This window comes from Gadus morhua, unplaced genomic scaffold (assembly GCF_902167405.1).
Source record: "Gadus morhua unplaced genomic scaffold, gadMor3.0, whole genome shotgun sequence".
Taxonomy (NCBI): Eukaryota; Metazoa; Chordata; class Actinopteri; order Gadiformes; family Gadidae; genus Gadus; species Gadus morhua.
Window position 1 is genome coordinate 217,873 of NW_021964142.1, and position 23,324 is coordinate 241,196.

Below are 23,324 nucleotides of genomic sequence, written 5' to 3' on the forward strand. Positions count from 1 at the left end.
TTTGAGGTGAGCAGAAATGTTGTTTTGGTACCTCAATTTCGTGAGGCGGAAGTAGATGCCTATTTTACTGCGTTTGAGCGAGTTGCCACCTCACTGAAATGGCCAAAAGAGGTCTGGTCGATACTGCTTCAGTGTAAGCTGACAGGTAAGGCCCAGGAAATTTATGCTGCACTTTCTCTAGAAGAGAGTTTATGCTATGAGAGCATTAAGACAGCTGTGCTTCGTGCCTACGAACTAGTGCCTGAGGCCTATAGACAGAAATTTAGAACTTTTAAAAAAATGTCTGATAAAACCTTTGTTGAGTTCGCCCGTGAGAAGGAGACTTTGTTTAATCGATGGTGCAAGGCAAGCAACGCGGTAGATTTTAACACTCTGTCACAATTGGTTCTCATTGAAGAGTTTAAGAATAGTCTGCCTGATCGTATTGTGACGTATCTCAATGAGCAAAAGGTAGGGACATTAGCGGAGGCTGCTGTGCTTGCCGATGAGTTTGTTTTATCGCACAAACAAACTTTTGTGAGTCCCCGTTATGAGAGTAGGTCTTTTACTCCTTCTGCCTCGGCTAGAAGGCCGTCTAGTCCTCCACGTCCATTGCCACTCCGCTCCACTGAGGAACGAGAGTGTTTCTATTGTCACCAAACAGGTCACGTAAAGAATGACTGTTTTATGTTGAAACGCAAGCTGTCACAGCCAAGCAAACGACCAAAAGAGGTTTTGTTAGTGCGAACGTTGGTGGGTCCAGTGTCCCTAGCCCCGGAGATGGAGGGTGACAATCTGGAACCCTGTTATAAACCGTTCATGTTGGACGGGTTGGTTTCTCTCAGCGCAAATGCGTTGAACCAGTGTCCAGTGCGTATCCTTAGAGATACTGGTGCAGCACAGTCTTTTATCTTATCGGAGGTGTTACCTTTTAGTAATGACTCGTTAAGTGGCTCTAGTGTGCTTGTGCAAGGCATTGAAATGGGGTTTGTGTCTGTGCCTCTCCATGAGATACATTTGTCCTGTGACTTAGCAAATGGAGTGTTTAAAGTGGGTGTGCGCCCGTCTTTGCCTGTTAGAGGCGTCACATTTCTACTAGGGAATGACATCGCTGGTGGCAAAGTGATGCCAGTTTTAGAAGTTCTAGAACGACCTGAGATTTTGCAGCCTGATGTGTTGGCTCAGGACTTCCCTGAAGTGTTCCCTGTGTGTGTGGTCACTCGTGCTCAAGCACGTAGTTTGGGTGAAGCAGTTGTTTTGTCGGATACTCTCTTCGCGACTGAGTTGACCGGCCAGACTGTTTCTCCACCTGTGTTTCCGCAGTCTACTGCTGAGCCGAGTGTCCAGCCTAAGGTTCAATGTGATACTTCCACCAAAGAGACAACTAGGTTGCCTATGATTAGAAGTAATCTGATTGCTGCTCAGAAAGACGACGTGACTTTGGTGAAGTGTTTTGATGCGGCTCTTGCTCCAGAGAGCGCTAAAAATAAAGAAAGTGATTATTTTGTTGAAAATGATCTCTTGATGCGGAGATGGAAATCTCGCGCTGAGTTTAATAATGACTGGACTAATGTCTTTCAAATTGTTGTGCCTACACCGTACCGACAGTCCGTTCTATCTCTGGCTCATGAACATCTCTGGTCTGGTCATCTAGGTATTACAAAAACCTATGACCGAGTGTTGCGACAGTTCTTCTGGCCAGGTTTGAAGCGAGATGTGTCGTTGTTTTGCCGTACATGCCATGTATGTCAGGTCACGGGGAAGCCTAACCAGGTTATAAAGCCTGCGCCTCTTCACCCGGTCCCAGCTATAGGGGAACCGTTTGAGCATGTACTTGTGGATTGTGTTGGCCCTCTGCCAAAAACGAAATCCGGTAACCAGTTCCTGTTGACCATAATGTGTGTAGCTACCCGGTACCCTGAGGTGATCCCTCTTAGGAGCATAACAGCTCAGTCAGTAGTAAAGGCCCTGATCAAGTTCTTTTCTACTTTCGGGCTCCCTAAGATCGTGCAAACCGATCAAGGTACCAACTTCCTTTCGGGTATTTTTGAACAGGTTTTAACATCACTGTCTATATCACACAGAATCTCGAGTGCTTATCACCCGGAGTCACAGGGCGCGCTCGAAAGATGGCATCAGACTTTTAAGTCAGTGTTGCGGAAATATACCATGGAGAGTGGTAGGGAGTGGGATGAAGGAGTCCCTTTGGCTTTATTTGCAGTTAGGGAAATAGTGCAAGAGTCACTAGGATTTAGTCCAGCAGAGCTGGTATTTGGTCACACAGTGAGAGGCCCTTTAAGAATGTTGAGAGACCAGCTAACTGGCGAGAGTTCGCCCACCCAGCGAAACGTTCTGACCTACGTGAGTCGCTTCAGAGAACGACTGCACGAGGCTTGCAGTATCGCTAGGGAAAGTCTCTCTGTTGCACAACAGGGTATCAAGCGACTTATGCGTTGGTCTTTGGTTATCACGAATTACAACCTGGTGATCCACCACAAAAAGGGCACCGAGAATGTATTTGCAGATGCTCTGTCTCGTGTGTAACTATTGTGGGACAGTAGTTACTGGGGGCAATTTTGATTTTTGCTTTTTATACTATTAAAGTTGGGTTTACGGGATGGTTTGAGGTATCGTCAGCCATGGGCTGACTCTTTATGGGGGGGAGTGTTACGTACAGTGTTCTGTATGTCTTATATGTTATACATGGTATAGGCCTACATGTATTGTGTTCTGTTTTGTGTAGTATGTTTGTGTTGTTGTTCTGTCTCCTCCTCCTGTTTTCATTCTCCAAGTTCTCAGATGTGCGCACCTGGTCCCGATCACCAAATCACCACACCTGTTCCAGATCTCCCATCAACCATTCCCCTTTAAATAGTCCTGTGTTTGTTTGTCAGGGGGGGAAGAGCTTTGGTTTGAGCTGTGGCAGAGCTTTGGTTGAGCTCTGTTTGCTAGTGTTTGCTAGTGTTTGCTAGTGCTTGGTTTCTTTGTTGGTTTATTGTATTGTCTTTAGTTGTTACACGTTTGTTTAAACCTTACTACTTTAGTTGTTAGCAGCCTACTTTAGTTTTGTCTTTGTCTTTGTTAATTCTTTTGTTGTGCGCACAGGGTCAATAAGGACAGGTAAGATACCCTGGGGTTTACATATTTCATACCCGTAGGTTTACCCGTTGTTAATACCCTAGGTTAGAGTGAGCACCACCCACTGTACTTTTTCGGTGCAAAGCACCTGTCAATGGGGGGTTGGGTTTTGTTATGTTCTTTTCTTTGGTGCCACTGACAGTCCTTGTTGATCCCTGTGTTGCCTTTTTTTGTACATAAACACTTTATATTGAATACACCTTTTGTCTTGGATTTTGTGTGACTGCACCCTCACTTGCCCAAACCTGTTGCCCTTATGTTGCGTCCTACTCCGAGCCACCAGGGGGGGCGTAACAACGGCCAAAAGCTGTTTGCGCCTCCAGACAATATTCTGAATCTCAAACGACTGCGTCTCTGCTTCATCCACGTCAATCTGAAGTGGACTGAACCACGACATGGAGGAGAAAGGGATTGTTGCCCGCGATTGTCTCCCGCCGGAGCCCCGATGCCGAGGAACCGACGCCTTGGCGCTGCCCGCTGGTGGTGCCTTGTTCTCTCTCTCTCTCTCTCTCTCTCTCTCTCTCTCTCTCTCTCTCTCTCTCTCTCTCTCTCTCTCTCTCTCTCTCTCTCTCTCTCTCTCTCTCTCTCTCTCTCTCTCTCTCTCTCTCTCTCTCTCTCTCTCTCTCTCTCTCTCTCTCTCTCTCTCTCTCTCTCTCTCTCTCTCTCTCTCTCTCTCTCTCTCTCTCTCTCTCTCTCTCTCGAGCTCAAGAGGAGCCCCGCCTCCCCAGTGTTGTGCCATGCTACAGGCTTCTTCCCTGACAGGGTGGGGGTGTTCTGGAGGAGAGACGGCCAGGAGCTCCATGAGCAGGTGGACCCCGGGGAGGTCCTCCCCAACCACGACGGGACCTTCCAGGTCAGCGTGGACCTCAACCTCACGGCCGTCCCACAGGAGGACTGGGGGAGGTACGAGTGTGTGGTCCAGCTGAAAGGCATCGAGGACATCCCCACCCCCCTGGACCCCGCCCTCATCAGGACCAACGGGGGTAAGACTGGTGTTGGAGGGGATGGAGGGGGGAACACATGTCTCCCCATCTCCACCTGACCTCATCACAACCACTGCCAGGTGTACCTGGACACTGCTGAAGCTACTGGGTAAACACACAGCCCTCCGGAGTAGCTCACTGCAGCAGAACACGGTGCATTGTGGGTAAATGAGTTCTATGAATAGGGCTAGCCTCAGATCAGTCCCTGAGTAATCCTGAGCTCCAGAACAGATTCTAGAGGAGAGAGTTAATAGGAGAGGTGGGGGGGGGGGCGGTAATAGGAGAGGGGGGGGTGAGGGGGGGGGGCGTTAATAGGAGTGGGGGGGGTGAGGGGGGGGGCGTTAATAGGAGTGGGGGGGCGAGGGGGGGGGGGCGTTAATAGGAGAGGGGGGGCGAGGGGGGGGGGGCGTTAATAGGAGAGGGGGGGCGAGGGGGGGGGGGGGGCGTTAATAGGAGTGGGGGGGCGAGGGGGGGGGCGTTAATAGGAGAGGGGGGGGAGGGTGAGGGGGGGGGCGTTAATAGGAGAGGGGGGGTGAGGGGGGGCGAGGGGGGGGGGTCATCCACTGACAGGATGTAGTCAGGGGCCCTAACCCAGACCGACGGCGAGGCAGGGGGAGGGGGGGGGGGGGGAGGGAGGGGATGTCAGCGGGGCGGGAAGAGGGGAGGAGGAGGCGGAGCTAGTGTCTGGCGCCCCCCGGTGGCCCCTCCCAGAGTCGTGGTGGGCCAATGGGAGGGCCTTGGTTGGCAGCACCAGGGTGTTGGCATGGCGACTCCTACCTCGGGGGGCTCTGGGGGGCAGACCAGGGGGGGGGCTCCTCCTGGGGGGATTGGTGAGGGGGGGGGGGGGGTGTTTAACAGCTCTAGGTCGGGGAGGGGGAGGAGGAGTATGGGAGGGGAGGGGGGAGGAAGACCGGGGGTCTGGAGCTGTAGGTGGGGGGGGGGACCCGAGAGGCAGTGGGCCTGGGGTGGGGGGGCGAGGGGCGGTGGGGGGCTATGGAGGGGGGGGCTGGGGGTGTTGAGAGGGGTAGGGGGTCTAGGAGGGGGGGAGGAGAGGACAGGGGGGGCAGTAGTGAGCAGTGTGTGTGTCTGAGGGAGGGGGGGGGCCGGAGGCGGGGTCTGTACCGGGGGGGCCCACCTCACAGCCACCCCCCCCCCCCTCAAAGGGGAAGCCTGTTGGAGGAGGGGGTTAAAGTGTGGGGGGGGGCTGTGGTAGAATAAGGTTCTGCTTCAGCCAGTCGTCCGTGTTCTGCTCCACCCTGTGGAAGGTATGGGGGGAGGGGGGGGGGGCCAAGCAGGTTTAATGGACTCTGCTCATTGGTTCCCCTGTCTGACCGTCCCTGATGGGGGGGGGGGGGGGGGCAAGCAGGTTTAATGGACTCTGCTCATTGGTTCCCCTGTCTGACCGTCCCTGATGGGGGGGGGGGGGGCAAGCAGGTTTAATGGCCTCTGCTCATTGGTTCCCCTGTCTGATCGTCCCTGGTGGGGGGGGGGGGGGCAAGCAGGTTTAATGGACTCTGCTCATTGGTTCCCCTGTCTGACCGTCCCTGATGGGGGGGGGGGGGGCCAAGCAGGTTTAATGGACTCTGCTCATTGGTTCCCCTGTCTGACCGTCCCTGATGGGGGGGGGGGGCAAGCAGGTTTAATGGACTCTGCTCATTGGTTCCCCTGTCTGACCGTCCCTGATGGGGGGGGGGGGGGGCCAAGCAGGTTTAATGGACTCTGCTCATTGGATCCCCTGTCTGACCGTCCCTGATGGGGGGGTGTTGGTGGTGACGGCGTGGGGGGTGACTGCTTGGTGGTGAACTGCTGGTATCGTTTTAAAGTATGTCTTGGTGATGTGGGAGAGTGGAGGTAGGGGGTGTGTGTTGGGGCCTGGGTGTCTGTGAGTGTGTGTGTGTGTGTGTGTGTGTGTGTGTGTGTGTGTGTGTCTCCACTAGAGTGCGACAGGGGCACAAATCTAGATCCCTGGTGCAACATGGTGACCAAACAAGAATAGAAGGCCAGGCAAGAGCAAAATATAAGGGATAAAAACAATCAGATTAATCAAAGCAGAAGAGAACAGTGGATCTGGTGATAAAAACAGGTTCAACCAGGGGGGGTAGAAGTGGGCTCCCCCCACAGCAATGGGGGGTGGTGAGTGGAGAGTCCTTAGTATGGATTGGTGAGTCTCTGACTCCGTTTGTGTCCCCCAGGTGGTGATAGTCCGGGGGCCCTTATCCTGAGGCCTGCTTGGGCTCAGTGGGGGCCCGTGATTGGCTTCTCCAACCAACAGGGAAGAGTTCTTCTTTGGTTCTGCTGTGTTCTGGAGGTCTCCTGGGAGCTGGTTCACATGCCCTACTTAAAACACCCCAGGTAAGAGCTTACCAAAGAATACTAAAAGGAATAAAAAGATCAAAACATTAAACAACTCGGCCCGGCGAAGGGCCGTATTTGTTGTCACTTAGCTCGACAAGCTTCTTAAGAAAGGGATAAAATGAATAAAAGTAATAAGAACCCTAATGGCCTAAAAGGATTGCCCTTTGAAAAACTGGGGATGATCAAATAAATAAAAAAGGTATAAAGAGATGGCTCATTGCATTCACTCAATAATAACAATTTCACCATGCAATCTCATAATTATGAGATAATTATCTCATAATTATGAGATACTATCTCATAATTATCTCATAATTATCTCATAATTATCTCATAATTTTGAGATACTATCTCATAATTATGAGATAATTATCTCATAATTATGAGATAACTGGTGTTCTGACCATCAGTATTGTTGCCAGATTGGGCGGTTTCCCACCCAATTGAGCTGCTTAGGATGGCCGTCTGCGGGTAAAAATGGGTAAAAAGGGTATTTGGGTGGGTTTTTCTGCAGATTTCTGGCCATAGAAAGCAATAGAATTTAGTTAAAATTTGGCGGGATTGGGTGCTTCCAGGTGGATTTTGAGCATTTTTGGGCTGGATATCATCAGTCTCACCTGGCAACCGTGCAGTTGCACTAGTCCCAGGCTTGCTGAGGGTTGCTTTCGTGATATAGATGTACGCGCGTAACGCAGCTAAAATGTTGCTTGACCATTTTGTGTCAAAAATTGTCCTACGTACGCAGCTACGCGCCTGTGGCTGCGCTGGATTTAGGAGTCCCAGGAAGGAAACCCAAACGCCGCCGTGTTTGGGTGCATGATAGAGCTTGGATCGGGTTAGATTAAATAATCTCGGATATAAATAACAATAATCGGGTTAAATAACTTTACATGGTGTGTCTGGTGTGTTTCCAGCATTCGTAGTGTTGATCAGCAGAGAAATAGTCCGCCAAGACGTTGAGGTTGCTTAGCAACCAGAGACTCTGTCCATGCAAGTGAACGGAGCGTTCACTCTTCGTCATAACTATCAAACCAAACATCCTTCACATTCACCGAGCGAACATTATGAAAGTAAAATGCACATTTCTCGCTAAAAATGTTTCCATAAACGCATTTAATGGCGTTACTATGTTACTATTTCCAACCAGAATAAAGAAAGATGTCGGCCGTATGCTTCTGTGCAAGCGTCACTACTCTCTACTATCTCGTAATTATCTCATAATTACGAGATAATTATCTCATAATTATGAGATAGTATCTCATAATTATGAGATAACCTGGTGAAATTTTTATTATTGAGTGAATGCAATGAGCCATCGTAGGTACCTGACGTTTGGTTGCACAACAACTTCTTCAGAGGCTAGGTAAGGTAACACTCAAAGGTAAGGGTGAGGGTTAGGGTGAGGGTGAGGGTGAGGTTGAGGATTAGGGTGAGGGTTAGGGTTAGGTTAGGGATATAGGATCAGTCCCTTGACGTCATCTGGTGGTGCGAGGGAAGAGGTTTAGGGTTAGGGTTAGGGTTAGGGTTAGGGTGCCCGTTAGGCACGGGCACAAGCAACTAAAGATGAACCTGTAACTTTTGCAACCTTAAAACAAAAAAACTATAATCATAAGAAATACATGGAAATAAAATAAAGATGATAAGGGGAGACTTTATTTGCATCTAAAACAGAGATTGGAGGGGGTGAGTGAGGGGGAGAATGAACTTGGGCCGTGAAGGAGAACACTTTTGGTTGTTTACTATTTGAATCAGTGCTAATATCTCTCTGCTTGTTGTTTCCAGGAGCAGGTTCTGCTAGTTGGGAGAGTGGTGGAGAAACCAAAGTACAGGCGCCTGAGTGCTCTGTCATAAGCCTCATTGTTGAAAGGCCCTAAACCAGTGCTGAGATCCAGTAGGATCCCAGCGTAGTGTTCTTTAGAGCAGTCAGGTTCTGGTTCATCCACTTCGTGGTGTCATCTTTTATTTTATTTAGGACCGTGTCGTTTGGAGCAGCTGGCTTGATGAATGATACTGATAATAATAACCAGTAAAGTCAGCAGGGTGGGAATAGGGGGAAATATAATACAAAGGGGGGTTGTAAATCATAAAATAAAACTAAACAGATACTGTAAAAAAAAAAACTAATGTTCTTTGTCCATGTGTGGAGAGGTAGGCTGTAGCAAAGTCTGATGGTGGGAGGGTTAGGGTCAGGGTCAGGGTGAGGGTGAGGGTGAGGGTCAGGGTGAGGGTCAGGGTGAGGGTGAGGGTGAGGGTGAGGGTGAGGGTCAGGGTCAGGGTGAGGGTGAGGGTGAGGTCACCTCATCTCCGAGTCCATTGATGGTTTCTAAATGCTTTTGTGCTGACTTTCCTGCAAAAGTCAAATTCATGTGTGTGTGTGTGTGTGTGTGTGTGTGGGGGGGGGGGTTTGTGTGTGTGTGTGTGTGTGTGTATGTGTGTGTTAATGTGTGTGTGTGTGTGTGTGTGTGTTTATCGGTGTAACCAGAGCTGTAAAGAAAGAGCATCCAAGAGAGAGAGAGAGAGAGAGAGAGAGAGAGAGAGAGAGAGAAAGAGAGAGAGAGAGACTTTCCTGATCTACTCACTCACACACACACACACACACAAATACACACACACACGCACGCACGCACGCACGCACGCACGCACGCACGCACGCACACACACACACATATGTAAAACTTGTTGAAAGTACGGAGAGTCGCGATTCCCATTGAAACTGATGGCGCGGCGGTTAGCATTCACAACGAGTGCTGGTAAATCGTGAAAAATGCATTAAAATGCGATCAGACGACTCGGTTATATGCTATAGACCATAGAGTGTGTGTGGTATAAAGGTTGCGTTGGGACGAATTTCGAATTATAAGTATGTAAAACTTATGGTTGAAAGTACGGCGGGGCGTCGCGTGTAATTGTGTGTAATTATTAGTGTAATTGTGATATAATGGCTGGTCTAAATGTGAAATTATAAATGTGTGATTTCGGTGTTTGTAATGCAACCGCGATTTGCAAAGGAGAGGTGTTAAGAGTGGGTGGAGGGCAACAGGTCACTCTCAGGCTAAACCTAATGGTCTCTTGACATTAACGTTGACAGTATTACCCTAACACCCCTAATGGTTATAGGCCTCTTTTTATATATTGGGTAAAAAACCTCTAATTTGCAGAAATTGAGTCCCCCCCAGGTACTTGGTGAGCTAAGCACTCTGCGTATAGGGAGCGGCGGGCCTGCCTAATGGGCTGATCTCCTGACATTAACATTGATATCAACATTGTTATCTTAACACCCAATTAGTACATTTTAATACACTTGACTGACTTGTTTTGTTTCTTCTTGTCTTTCAGGAAATGTCTTTTGTTCCCCGTTTCTGGTTCGAACCCTCTTCGTCTGAGCTCACCCACTTCGCACCTCTGATGCCTCCGACGCCGGGCTGTTCCGACCCATGGTGACGGCCGTCGCCAGGCGTAGGTTGTGCGAGGGCTCCGTGTCTACCAGGGGGCTGGGCGACGCGCAGGTGGGGTTTCGGGGTGCACCGGACCTACAAGTCCCTGTATGGCGCGCGGGACCAAGAGAGTCGAACGTAAGTTGTGTGTGTGTGTTGATTTTATGTGTGTGTGTGTGTGCTGATTTTGTGTGTTTTTTCTTTGCTCTTCTACAGCTATGTGGCTTGGGTCAGGACGCAGAAGGTGGGAGCTACTGCGTCAAGGATGGGAACCCTGAAGCAGTATGTGCTGGCCCGGGACGCTGAGCCCACAGCAGCACCGGAGCCAGGACATGTCCTCCCACGGCCAGGTAACTGCACCGTCTACAAAACAGCCTGTGAGGTGCTTTTAACAACACACCAGTGCTTCATCAGTTCATGTTGTCGTCTCGTTGTCGTTCTTTGCAGGAGTCTCCTACTCTGACCCGACCGACGCCGAACTGCTCGCCGCTGCCGACGAGGTCGACCCTCCCAGTGAGTATACGTTTTCATGTGAATACACTTGTACTGCACGTTTAACGCACCTCCCTAACGCTCATATGGGTTGTCAGGCACGTCCAGGGACGCCCCGCCAGCCGCGGCCCCGCTGGAAGGACCAACACCAGGTCCAGGACCAGGACCGATGGCCACGAGGCCTGCCTCCGGCAAAGAGGTTTGTATAATGTGTGTGTGTGTGTGTATATGATGTGTGTGTGTATGTGTGCCTGTCTGCTGCACATTCACACCCGCTAACTGTGTGTGTCTGCTGCGTGTGTGTTTCAGCTGCTCCCCCTCAGCTGGAGGAAGACGCTGCCTGAGGAGCAGCAGGAGTGGGTGGGCCGGGCGCTGTTCCGCAGGGACCCCAGCAGCGGGAAGGCTGTCCTCACCACACCGCCCCGACTGTGGTGGTACCCGCCAGGCGCCCGGCTCCTCTACACGCAGCCCCCCGCCACAGCCCACGCCTTCTTCCAGCGCCCCTTCTTCCTCTGGCTGCCCTATCGGATGTGGGCGTACCACCTCAAGTGCCCCGCCGATGGGGGTAAGCTGATGGGCGCTGGCCTATACAAGACCGTGCGGAGGGTCTTGGACAGGAGTGGGTGGTATTACATGGCCACAGAGTGCCTTCAGTGCCCCTCCTGCGGCAAGAAGGTGGCGGGCTGGTCGCAGGACATCCTGGAGCAGCTGGACGTTGCTCACCGCGAGGAATTCCCGGCCGTTCTGACCTACAAGTATGTCACTTTTAGTCATTCTGCGTTTACCCAGCGTATTGTCGCTCGTGGTTAACTACGGTTAACTGTCTGTGTTCTCTGTTTCCAGGTTGTCCTGCGACAGAGCGGTGATAGCCATGCTCAAGGAGCGCACCTTTGGCAACGGTGTGTCTCGCCTCCGTGCATCCCTGGTGGAGCAGCACTCCAGGGACTGGATGCAGCACTCCATCGCCTACCTGTCGGTGCTCCGCAAGCTGAGAGGACCCGGAGCGGCCCGGAAGGACGCCGTGTCCCTGCCGACCTTCGGCAAGGTGCCCGGGCTCACCTGGTTTGGTCGGGTGTACGTGCTGGAGGCCGTGACCAGGCTGGACGAGACCAAGGCCAGGGTGACGTCGATCTTCGGCGACATCCTAAAGATGGACGGAGGTTTCTCTCTCCGTGTGCCGTCGCCTCGTATGACGTCTGTGTGCCGTCCGTCCGTCCGTGTGTCTAAACGTGTGTTTGTGTCTTGCCGATCGCCAAAAAGCTCACGGGCGCCGCCGCCGGGTCTGCCGCCTGGATGACGAACGTTGGCAACGAGTACGGGCAGGTGCTCGTGTCCGTTCTCACCTCGGCCGAGGGGGAGGGACTGACCAACATGGCGGCCGGCCTGATGCGGCGGTACCGCGAAGCCGGGAAGGCCCCTCCGAGGGTCCTGTATGTGGACCGGGACTGCTGTGCCGCCGTGGGCAATTCTGCCAGGCACGGCATGTACCACGAGTGGCAAGAGCTGGTGGTGCGGCTGGACGTGTGGCACCTCATGCGGCGCTTCTCGAGGGGCGTCACCACCGACAGCCACCAGCTCTACGGCCTCTTCATGGCCGGGTTTTCCTTCGCCATCTTTGAGTGGGACGGTGAGGACGTGCGGCGCCTGAAGGAGGCCAAGCAGTCCTCGGAGGGGAGGGACGCCCAGGTCACGCTGTCCGCCAAGGAGCTGGCTCGCCACTGTCGCCGCCGTACGAGGGGTGCGGCGGAGACGGAGCGGCTCATCCAGGAGGTGCTGGACGCCTTCTGGCATGTGACGGACACCATGGGCGTCCCTTTGATCGACCGCGCCCGCATGGAGGACATCTGGGGCACGCAGCGCCGCCACCTCGACTGCGTCCAGGACCCAGAGGGGGTGGAGCTGTACACCCAGACGGGAGAGATCACCAAGGGTGGTGTGAGGCTCCCCGTCTTCCGGTGCGCTCGCGGCTCCACCTCCCTCGAGTCCTTCCACCTGCACCAGTGCCGCTTCGTTCCGGGTAAATCTATTTCCACCGCGTTCACAAAGTTCTGTTTGTTTGTTTTCCTTTTTCACTAACTCTTCTCCCCCTCGTGTTTTATGTACAGGTACCACCTCGAGTGACGTCCACTATCAGGTGTACCTGCTGGAGGGCCTGGCTCGGTGGAACGAGGACCGCGGCAGGGCGGCAGTCGAGGGAGGACCGCGAGCGGCGCTGCGGTGCTACAGCGCCCGGCTGCAGCACAGCTTCAACGAGCTGGCCTCTGAGGTCAACGGGGTCCAGCCGGTCGACGACTTCACCCAGCCCAGAGAGTACACAGGTACATGGAGATTAGCGACAGAGAGTGTTTGCTGCGGCTGTTCTTGTTGCATCTGCTAGTGTGTGTGTGTGTGTGTGTGTGTGTGTGTGTGTGTGTGTGTGTGTGTGTGTGTGTGTGTGTGTGTGTGTGTGTGTGTGTGTGTGTGTGTGTGTGTGTGTGTGTGTGTGTGTGTGTGTGTGTGTGTCTCTCTCTCTCTGCAGGGGAACTCTTGGGGGTGGAGTACCTGTACTCCCAGTCGGGCGCTGTGCTGCAGCCGGATCCCGACCCTCTGGATGGGGCCGAGGAGGAGGAAGAGGCCGCCGCCGATGTCGGCTTCGAGGAGGAGGAGGAGCACCCGGAGGAGGAGCCAGAGGAGATCCGTCTCCTGGCACACCACAGCGCCCTGCTCCAGGAGCCCTGCGGTGTGCTCCAGGTCGATGCCACCTTGGGATCGCCCCATTCCGAGGTGGAGGAGGAGATGGAGGAGGAGGAGGAGGAGGAAGTGAGTGGCAGTCGCCTGTCCACATTTCATATCGGCCGCGGTGTTTGCGTGCGGCGTCTCATCGTGTGCCGTGTCTGTGCGTTTTTTTCAGGACGTCGTCGGGCCGGACGGTCAGCCCGGGTACCACCACGCGGTGGCCCTGGCCCACGGCCTCGTGGAGCTGCGTCACCACGCCTTCGTCACCGCCCGTCAGACCAGAGGCATCATCGCTCTCTGGGAGAGGCTGACGGAGCGGGACAAGGCGCCGGTGACCTTCACCCCCCGCCACCAGGACCGGCTGGCTAAAGGACGGTTCAAGACCAGCAACCGCCACGCCCACATCCCGGGAGTGGACAGTGTGAAGCGGTAAGCAGTGCATTAACAATTTCCTTCAATCTTTTTTTTTTTAACAGCCCCCTATAATCAGTAACTAACACGCTCTCTCTCTACAGTGTCGTCGTGGGTAAGGGTGCGGGAGCGGCACAGTACCCAAGCCTCAGCAGGGTCGTCGAGGCCATCATGTTGGAGCTGTGCCGCGTCCACAGCGGCGACGCCAAGACCATCGCCGGGGCACGCCTCAACCGCTGGGGTGCCGTCATGAGGGATTACAAATTGATCCAGGACAACGTGGTCAACTGTCCTGCCCTCATGGCGAGCACCCGCATCATGCTGTTTGACGTGAACCAGCGGACCCTGTCCATGTGGTAAGTCCATATACTTTGGCTCGCAGAACTGATGTGTGTGTGTGTGTGTGTGTGTGTGTGTGTTTGTCGTTGTGATTGATATCTTTGTCGTCATAATTAACACATTGTTTCTATTTCTTGAAAGGCAAAACACCAGGGAAAAAAATAAGATGAGGGACACCCTCTCCCTCGCAGTCCCGGGGCCCAGCGCTCCCCAGACTGCAGCGGAGCCCCTGTCGGCCCCACGGACTCTGCTGCAGCAGCCCCAGCAGCCAGACCAGCCCCTCCAGCACCGCCTGCCCGCGGATGCCTCTGGTCTGGCTGCAACAATCAGAGGGCCGCTGGCCCCGGAGCTCTACGACCTCGTGGTGAAGCAGCAGAGTGCCGCCGCCGCCACCCCCCCGGACCTCAGCCCGCTCTCAGCCGCGGCCACCGCTCCAGCCATTGCCGCTCCGGCCGTCGCCATTGCTGGAGCCATGCCCCGCTCCACTGTCTGGAGGCACAGGGTCCTGGAGGAGAAGGAGCGTCGTGCCCGGGAGCTAGGGGTCTACCTCAAGCCCCTTAAAAAGGTCTCGGGCTTTACCTGCAGCCGCTGTGGCCAGCACAAGACCAGGGAGAACGGCCACAGCCGCTACAAGCGGGAGACCTTTTGCGCCCGGGCCGACGGGGGAACGGTGGAGCAGTGGCGCCGTGATCGGCTGGCCAGAGACCGCGAGGCCCCCCCCCCCGCCGCCACCCTGACACTCTTTCCCCCCCCCAGCAGTAGTGTGGAACTGGCTGTGTAGAGGGACCACCAGCCATTGTAAATGATGTATATATATATATATAAACAGCCTACCGTTACCGAAAGACTCTGTGTCGTTTGTATGGAAGAAAGAAACATTTTTGCTCAAATCACATCACAAAAAGAAAACACACCTTAAAAGCTGGTTGAAAAAAAGCCATTCTTTATTAAACAATGTATAAATTAACAACACATAAAAGAGGGTTGCTAAAAGTCATTCTTTTTTCAAGATCATGCATGCGCATCCATTAATTTCTGCTACCTTTTTGGCTGTCCGAGTATTTTCCTTAAATCATGTCTTTAACTGCCACACACATACACACACAACACTTCAAACAGCATGATGGACACACACACACATCACACACATCTATCATGACAGTAGCAGTGGGAAATAGAACTGAAGCGCAGAGAGCCCCCCCCCTCCCCCCGACACCCTGAGTTAATTTCACACCTCCAACTTGGACTCTTTTGTCTATCAGGATGACTGATCAAGCCAAGACAAAAGATCAGACAGGGCAGCTGGCCTCGGGAAAGTCTCCCGTGTGCAGGTGAAGGTCCACCCCTTTCCCGTACAAGGTTCAAATAGGGCTGCAGGAGATGCCTCTAAACCACACTACGATGGAAGCCACTAACAGCAACCTCGGAGCGCAGCCTGAGCCAGAGGCCGTGGAACCAGAAGGTGTGTATCTAACTTGCTAAATTGGTGTGTGTGTGTGTGTGCACATCCATCCATTTCATTTGACCTAGACTAAAAGTGTTCTATATTGCCTTGTGTTCAGAGTCCGACAGCGCTGCTGCTGCTCCTCCTCCTCCATCAAAGAGGAAAAGGAAGCACAGGTGGACGCCAAGCAGGGTTACCATTTGCCGCCACAAGTCTCAACTGAGGCAGGACACCTGGGGCCGGATTCACTAAAGTGTTCTTAAGATAAAACTTAAGAAGATTCTTAAGAAAACATATAAGAAGTTCCTAAGAATCTTCTTAAACGCTATTCACCATTTTTTTCTTAAGAATTGTCGATTGTCTTACGAACTTCTTAGTTTTCTCACTTAAGAACTTCTTAGATTGTTAACGTAGTAGAGGAATGCATGTAATGTTCGTCCTCGTGCGCTCTTGTTGTTGCTGGAGCAGCGGTGGGGGCTGGCCCCGTTGCTATGTTACGTGTACTTTGTTGATGTTTATGGTTTGGTTTTCACGGAGAATAAACCGTTAAATAATAAACCGAAAAAATGGAGGACAACAGTGCCAAGCGCAGCAAGAACTTTTCAAAACAGGAGTTGGAGGTGTTGGTGGAGGAGGTGGTTTCGAGGCAAAGAATGTTAATGGGGAAGTTGGATAACGTTGTCACTGCAGATAATAAGAAGAGGGCGTGGGCGAAAGTTGCCTAATCGGTGTCCGCAGTAGGGGAGACGGAGCGCGATGCGATTGCAATAAAAAAAAAATGGGCGGACGTAAAATCCCTCGTAAAGAAAAAAGCTGCTGAGAGGACGAGGGAGACGAGGAAGACAGGAGGAGGGACGTCCTCTGTTAAACTCGACCCTTTGGAGGAGAAGATTTTGGGGATGATAGGGGAATCTCTGGTAGGAGGCGTTCAAGGAGGGGTGGACACTGGAGACCACAGCTGTATGCAGCTGCTACAGCAGACACAAACGGGTAAGCTCACAAGCTACTGTCACTAACTGTTAGCTATTGATCATTACGTTGATCCTGTTGATGAAGCTTTTTTTTTTCACTACCTATCTAATGGCCCACTTTTCCTGATTCTGTTGCTTTTCTGTAGATGCTATGGTGGACCTTGATTTGATGACTGAAGACATTGTCCCCCCCCACATTGAACTTGAAGTTCAACAAAATGTAAGTTTATAACTGTATCAGACAATGACTACCACACCATATATTTTTATATTGTTAAGGAAAGCTGCCTCTTTTGTGAAGAGTTTGAGGAGGTATGTCCCCTGGGCCATCCAGCTATTCAATGTCAAACAAAAGAGGAGGGGAGAAATTGACTTTTCAGCATGAGTGTCTTTCTGCGCCTACCATCCAGTGTTGGGCATAATGTGTTACAAAAGTAGTGTAATTACAGTTATGTATTGCTGTTTGCTGTAACACAGTAAAACAGTAGCCTAGGCTGTTACTGGAATTTGATTTCCTAGATGAGATGACTGCAGAGATGGAAATCTCAGTTCTCACTCAGTCCTGACATTTACCCCTTGGTTTTTACATTTGAATTGAACCTTCTGCTGTTCTTTTTGTTCTTACAGAATTCTGAAGAAGATCTTAGTCTCTCACAACTAATTTCAGAATCCATCCTCCAGCCCACACCAGTGATGACACCCAGCATGGAGGACATGATCTGTATTCAAAGAGACCTTTTGGAGGAAGTGCGAGGACTTAGAAGGGTTCAAGAGCAACTTCTACTGGTGGAGAGAGAGAAACTGCTCTTGGCCAAAGCCAAATTTGAGCTAAAAAAAAAGGAATATTAGGAAGAATGTATTAGTATTAGTAATAATATATTAGAGTATTATAGAGTATATTAGAGTATTGTATATATATTAGAGTATTAGATTATATTATATTAGAGTATATTAGAGTATTATAGTATTATATTAGATACATATTAGAGTAATATATTATAGATTAGAGTATTATAAAGTATTGTATTATATTATATTAGAGTAATATATTATATATTAGTATTAATAATGAGTATTAGTAATATTAATAATAAAAGAAATTGCTCATAGATTTTCAGGTGTCGTTTATTATTTATTTATTCACATGAACCTCCTCCTTACAAGCTCTTGTCTCACTTGAATGCCGGTATTACATGGGGCGGGGACGGGGCCATCTCCCTCTGGTTCATGGTGGTCTGGAACATCCGGAAGAGGCAGCCGGTACATCATGCAGATGTTGTGCAGGATGAAGGCACAGGTGATGATTTTACACCCCTTTTCAGGGGTGTATTGGAGCACTCCACCAGAGCGGTCAATGCATCAAAATCTGGATTTGACAACCCCAATGCACCTCTCCACAACACTTCTGGTTTTGCGTTGCGCACGGCTGTAGCGCTGTTCAGGCTCTGTTGCTGGGTGGAGGATTGGAGTCATCAGCCATGGTCGTAGAGCGTAGCCACTATCACCTTTTATTGGTTAGGAAAGTAGTTAGGTCAATTATTGAAGTATTATACAGTGAATGATTTTGTGTAGTCTAAATTAAAATTCATCACTAGTTACTCACCTAACAACCATCCATCTGGCATTTCTCCTTCATTAAATTAAATTTAATAAGTTCCCGAATTCATCAATATGAAGGAGTCATGGGTACTGCCTGGCCACCTTGCCACAAGGTCAGTAACCCTTAGTGTTGCATCACAGATCACCTGAGTGTTAATGGAGTGGAAGTTCTTTCTATTGACAAAGCCATCCTCCTCATCACTTGGTGCCTATGAAATGAATATAAGTTAGTTAGCACATTAATCCCCACGTAACACACACATATATATATATATATATATATATATATATATATATATATATATATATATATATATATACATACATACATACATACATACACATATATATATATTCAAGTCAATATTTTTATAAACAACATATAACAAAGCAGAATGGATCCAAAATAACAAGAATACAAGAATAGGATATTTGTACATTATCATACTTTGATTGCAATATGTGTCCCATCAACTGCCCCCAGCACGTTTGGAAATCCAGCTATTTCAAAGAATTTCTGTTTGGTTTGAATGCATTCTGCGTCTGTTGCTGGAAACTTGATGAACTGCCGTGCTCTTCTACAGAGTGCATTTGTGACATCTCTGACCACTCGGCTAACGGATGATTGGCTCACACCCAGGGTGCCCCCCACCACCATTTGAAAAGACCCAGAGGCAAAAAATCTCAGGGCAGCCAAAATTTGCGTTACAACCGGAAGGGGTGACGATCGCCTTGTTTTCCTTTTCAGGTCAAAGCATATCTGCCAAATAAATAATTGCAGGCCTAGGGAGCCTATATTGTCGAATCAACATGTGATCAGGGAGTATGAGCGGATCCATTCTGTCTCTCAATGGCCTTGGTGGATTTTCCTCCCTAACTGCCACCCAAAGAACTTCCATCTAAAAAAAAAGAAAAGAGTAATATGTTTTCAGTGACTTGGCCTACTGAAATTATCTAATAATCTAAATAAATACAACTGCCTTCTAGATATACTTAAGAGAACATTCAAGTATAATCAAACATCCTTGATAACTATTACTTCCCAACACTGTCTGGTATTATCAATAGTAACTGACAGTTTAGGCCCATTTCTTTTAATATTGTCAAAATAGGCTTTTTTGATATATTAAAACTAGTATGACAAGCTTAAATTCACAACATTTTTTAACATATAGTCTTGGTTTAAGCAATATATTAATGAATTCATATAAATGTCATATAGATATGTTTAAAGAAAGACTTACCTTTTCACTTCAGCTGGTTTAAGACTGGTGAAGGGTTATCTTAAAGTTGTGAAGAAATTTGAGAAGAAATTCAAGAACTTTGTCTTCAAGAATCTCATTTGTTCTTAAGTACTTTCTTAGGAAAAAACGTAGGAACTTAGGAAAAAACTTAAGAAGAAAGTTGAGAAAAAAGTTAAGAAAAAACTAAGAAATTCTTCAAGAATATCAAATCTTCTTAAATTTTGTCTTAAGAACATAGTTAAGAAAAAAGTGCTACTTAAGAACTTTTTTCTTCCTAAGAATGCTTTGTGAATCCGGCCCCAGGGTGTTAAAGGAGCAGAAGGGGAAGCCCCAATGCCAGCCGGGGGACCCCTGCCCCACGTGCGCCCAACCCAGGACCCTGGACACGGGGCACGCGCTCTACAAGAGCAGTGCGTACTGCGAGTTGGAGGCGGGCCCAGGGGGCCTCACCGCTCGTGAGTGGCTCATCAGCCAACAGGCCCCGGAGGACGCCGGGAAGGTGCCCAGGACCACCCTGTGGAACATCGCCCGCAGGAAGGAGGAGCAGGTCGGCGGCTCCTCTTCCCCTCGACGCAAAACGCACAAGCTGCGGATCTGCCAGCGGTGCCTCCAGCCGGCGCAGAAGGACTTTGGCCACAGCCGGTTCGATGGGGAGAGTTTCTGCTCCCTCTACGCCGGCAAAGCCGTAGACCTGTGGCCGGCCGAGAGGAGGGACCGCAAGAGGCGAAAGCCAAAGAGGTGAATTGATTGTTTCTGAATGCGTTTCGAAGTAAACTGCTTGCATTTACCTAAAGAACTAAAATTCGATGTTGAAATCCGTTCACCAGGAAGCAGAGGAAGCAGCGGGAGGAGAGGAGGGCGAAGGGCCCGGCGTCAGAGCTTGGAGAGGAACACAGCCCCGGCAGACTGTGAGGCTGCTCCTCCCGTGCTCCTCCTCCCACCCCCCTCCTGTGTTGTGCTTGTTTTTAATTTAATAAATCCGTTTGTATTACACACGCTTGTCCCTTCTTTTTACTTTAAGCAACAAGTCCACAACAACAATGATAACAAATGTTTTTAGTTGAATAATAAAAAAGCAATACATTAGAAACAGTGTAAAAGCGTCTCGAAATAAAGCCATTCTTTAAGAAACAATCACATTGAAAATAAAGCCTTTAATAAACACATTGAAAATAAAGCCATTCTTTAATTAACAAGCAATACATTGAAAATAAAGCCGCTCTTTGATAAACAATCAATACATTGAAAATAACGCCATTCTTTAATAAGCAATCACATTGAAAATAAAGCCTTCTTTGATAAACAATTGTGGCAACCCGGTCCCAAACCCCTCAAGCCAGGCGGCCGGAGGGAGAGGCGGTGGATGGCGTATACCGCCGATATCCACCAGCCGGAGCCAAAGAGGCCTCACCGACGGGAGTGACCTCCCCCTCCAGGGACGAGACCGGCCCGGCCGGAGAGACAATTCCCCTGGACACCACCGTGGCTCACGGAGTCACACGTATGATTTCAGATTTACCCTTTATTTAATGAATAAACGCCCTATCGGGCCTTGAACGACTTCGCGTGTGTTGATTTCGCCGTGAGAGACGTTCCACACAATCGATACATTGAAAATAAAGCCGTTCTTTAATAAACAAGCAATACATTGAAAATAAAGCCTCTCTTTGATAAACAAGCGACGTATTGCAATAACGGACACGGGTTGAATCAGACGCTTGTTTACAAAGGCGCCGGTCCCTCGACATGGGCGTTTCCACCCGTGTCCCGACCTGACCCTGTGCGTTCCGTTTCGTTCCGTTCCGTTCCGTTCGTTCCGATTTCGGCCTCTGCTCAAAGCCGACGGTGCGTTCCAATTTCGACCCCGAACCGTCGGTTCGACCGGTCGGACCGGACAAATTCTCGGTCCGAGGTGCCCGCCGGGGCCGGGACGGGCCAGAGGTGCGGTGGCCGGAAGGGGGCGCCAAATCGGACCGCGCCGCGGGGTTCGGCCGCGGGCCGAACCCCGATAGTGAAGAACGGTAACCTTCCTGTGCGCAGGGGCTATGCTAATCTTCTCTGTATCGTTCCAATTTTAGTAGATGTGATACCGAAGTAACACAAATACTGCCTAATCCTCAGTTAGCTATGTACCTCTGCTCAGACACCAAACGCTATCTGCTGGTGGAGCTACAACAGACGATTCATACGTTGGGCGATTTGCGGTTGCTGAGAAACAGAAAGCTTCGATGGACCGATAGCGCAAAAGATAACGTGGCTGAGGAACGTTCTTCTCTTTATTTATCCGACAGAAAAGAGGAAAAAACCCACCTCACTCGTCGCGTCGATAAAGAACTTCTTTTTTATTACGACCCAGCAATCAGCGAACGACAACAGAGACACCCAAAGCGTCGGATCGAATCCCCGTGAAATCAACGCTTTTGACCGGCCGTTCTCGTCGTAAATGAAGACGAGAACCCTTTGTTATGTTATAATTATTATTACATTACAATATGCAAAATATGACAGACCAAAAGCCCTTATTGTGAATTTTATTTTCTTGTCTTGTTACTTATAGACCTGAATTGCATCCTTGTCCAATAGGTGGCGCTCTCGAATAATGTCTGTAGAGTGTGGTGTGGGGAGGGGGGTCTTGACCTTGGTAACCGTTTTGTATTTATTTAGAATGAGATCGTATTTACTTAACGGTTGCTAAGTTATACTTTATGTCCAATAGGGGGCGCTCTCGAATAATGTTTGTAGAGTGTGGTGTGGGGAGGGTGGCCTTGACCTTGGTGACCATTTTGTATTTGTTTAGAATGATATTGTTACGTATTTTAAAATCAAGATTGCAGTACCCAAAAAAGTCCGCTGGGGCTAGAGCTATCCGAGGGTGGTCTCGGAATTCCCACGCCCCGCTGTTTGCCCGAGCTAGGTCCAAAAAAACGTTTTTGAAAAGTGGTAAGTTGCCCTTAACCTAACCCTAACCCATTAACAAACGACTCAAAATGGCCTAAAACGTGCTCCTAGACACTTTCTGTGTGAACTTTTTTGACTCCGCACTTGGTCCGATTTTCACAAAATTGTACATGGGGGGGGGGTCAACGGCAGCTATATGAAGGAAGTTAGCTAGAACTCCAAAACTTCGCACACCTGTCTAAGGAGCCTAGAGCACCTTTCACACCAAATATCGTTAATACCCCTTTTTCCCTCGCCGAGTGGCACAAATTTTTCCCTTGCCGAGTGGCACAAATTTGAACATTTCAAATTCAATTTTCTATACCAAACCAAGCCACCAGGAGGCCAGAACTTGGCACAGACGTAGCCCTGATCCATAGCTACCACCCCATAGGGTTCATGTTCCCACGCCCCTCTCCCTGTTCCCATGGCAACGCTTTTAGGTGTTTTCCAATGTTAAAAAAAGTTGCCACTAGGGGCGCCAAATTCCCTCCCTTCTGCTTCATAGTTACCGTACCAAAATGAACCAACGAAGACGGAGGACTACTCTAAGGTAAGTTTTTTGCTTTATTCAAAACGAAACAATGTTAAAATACATGGTACTATGCTGTGTATGAGGTGCAGGTTATTTTGTAATTGTTTCAGCATTTCCTGGGGTTGTGCGGTGTATGGAACACAGGAATTTGCCAATTTCAAAAATATCGCCCACAATAGGGACTAGGGCATGTAGAGGGGCCCCAGGGCTACCACGGGCACTATTCAGAATTCCCACGCTCCGCTGTTCCTTTAAATCGCTTCACTTCAAATTTTTAAAATCAAGATTGCAGTACCCAAAAAAGTCCGCTGGGGCTAGAGCTATCCGAGAGGGGTCTCGGAATTCCCACGCCCCGCTGTTTGCCCGAGCTAGGTCCAAAAAAACGTTTTTGAAAAGTGGTAAGTTGCCCTTAACCTAACCCTAACCCATTAGCAAACGACTCAAAATGGCCTAAAACGTGCTCCTAGACACTTTCTGTGTGAACTTTTTTGACTCCACACGTGGTCAAATTTTCACAAGATTTTACATGGGGGGGGTCAATGGCAGCTATATGAAGGAAGTTGGCTAGAACTCCAAAACTTTGAATTAAAACTTAAAAGATAGAACGCTTCACGAATTTGCGTGTCATCCTTGCGCTATCTGTCCAGCGATGCTCTCTGTTTCTCAGCCAATCGGCAGCCGCACGACTTTCCCTCGACTTTTGCCCACCCAATCAGCAACCCCGCATCGACTCGAGGGACCTCAGCTC

The 23,324-nt window shown here is 49.9% G+C and overlaps 2 long non-coding RNA genes and 1 pseudogene across 2 annotated transcripts; 1 reads left to right on the forward strand and 2 right to left on the reverse strand.

Moving 5' to 3' along the window:
* The first annotated feature begins 16,020 nt into the window (after positions 1 to 16,020).
* On the forward strand, positions 16,021 to 17,167 carry LOC115539071 (uncharacterized). Its single transcript, XR_003975662.1, has 3 exons — positions 16,021 to 16,280; positions 16,408 to 16,481; positions 16,889 to 17,167. It is a non-coding gene; the product is annotated as an uncharacterized LOC115539071 (long non-coding RNA).
* A 250-nt stretch (positions 17,168 to 17,417) lies between these two features.
* On the reverse strand, positions 17,418 to 19,396 carry LOC115539070 (uncharacterized). Its single transcript, XR_003975661.1, has 4 exons — positions 19,105 to 19,396; positions 18,309 to 18,759; positions 17,865 to 18,069; positions 17,418 to 17,766 (listed from the first exon to the last, which is right to left on the reverse strand). It is a non-coding gene; the product is annotated as an uncharacterized LOC115539070 (long non-coding RNA).
* Positions 19,397 to 21,137: 1,741 nt separating this feature from the next.
* On the reverse strand, positions 21,138 to 21,205 carry LOC115539105 (uncharacterized; annotated as a pseudogene).
* Between the last annotated feature and the right edge of the window lie 2,119 nt (positions 21,206 to 23,324).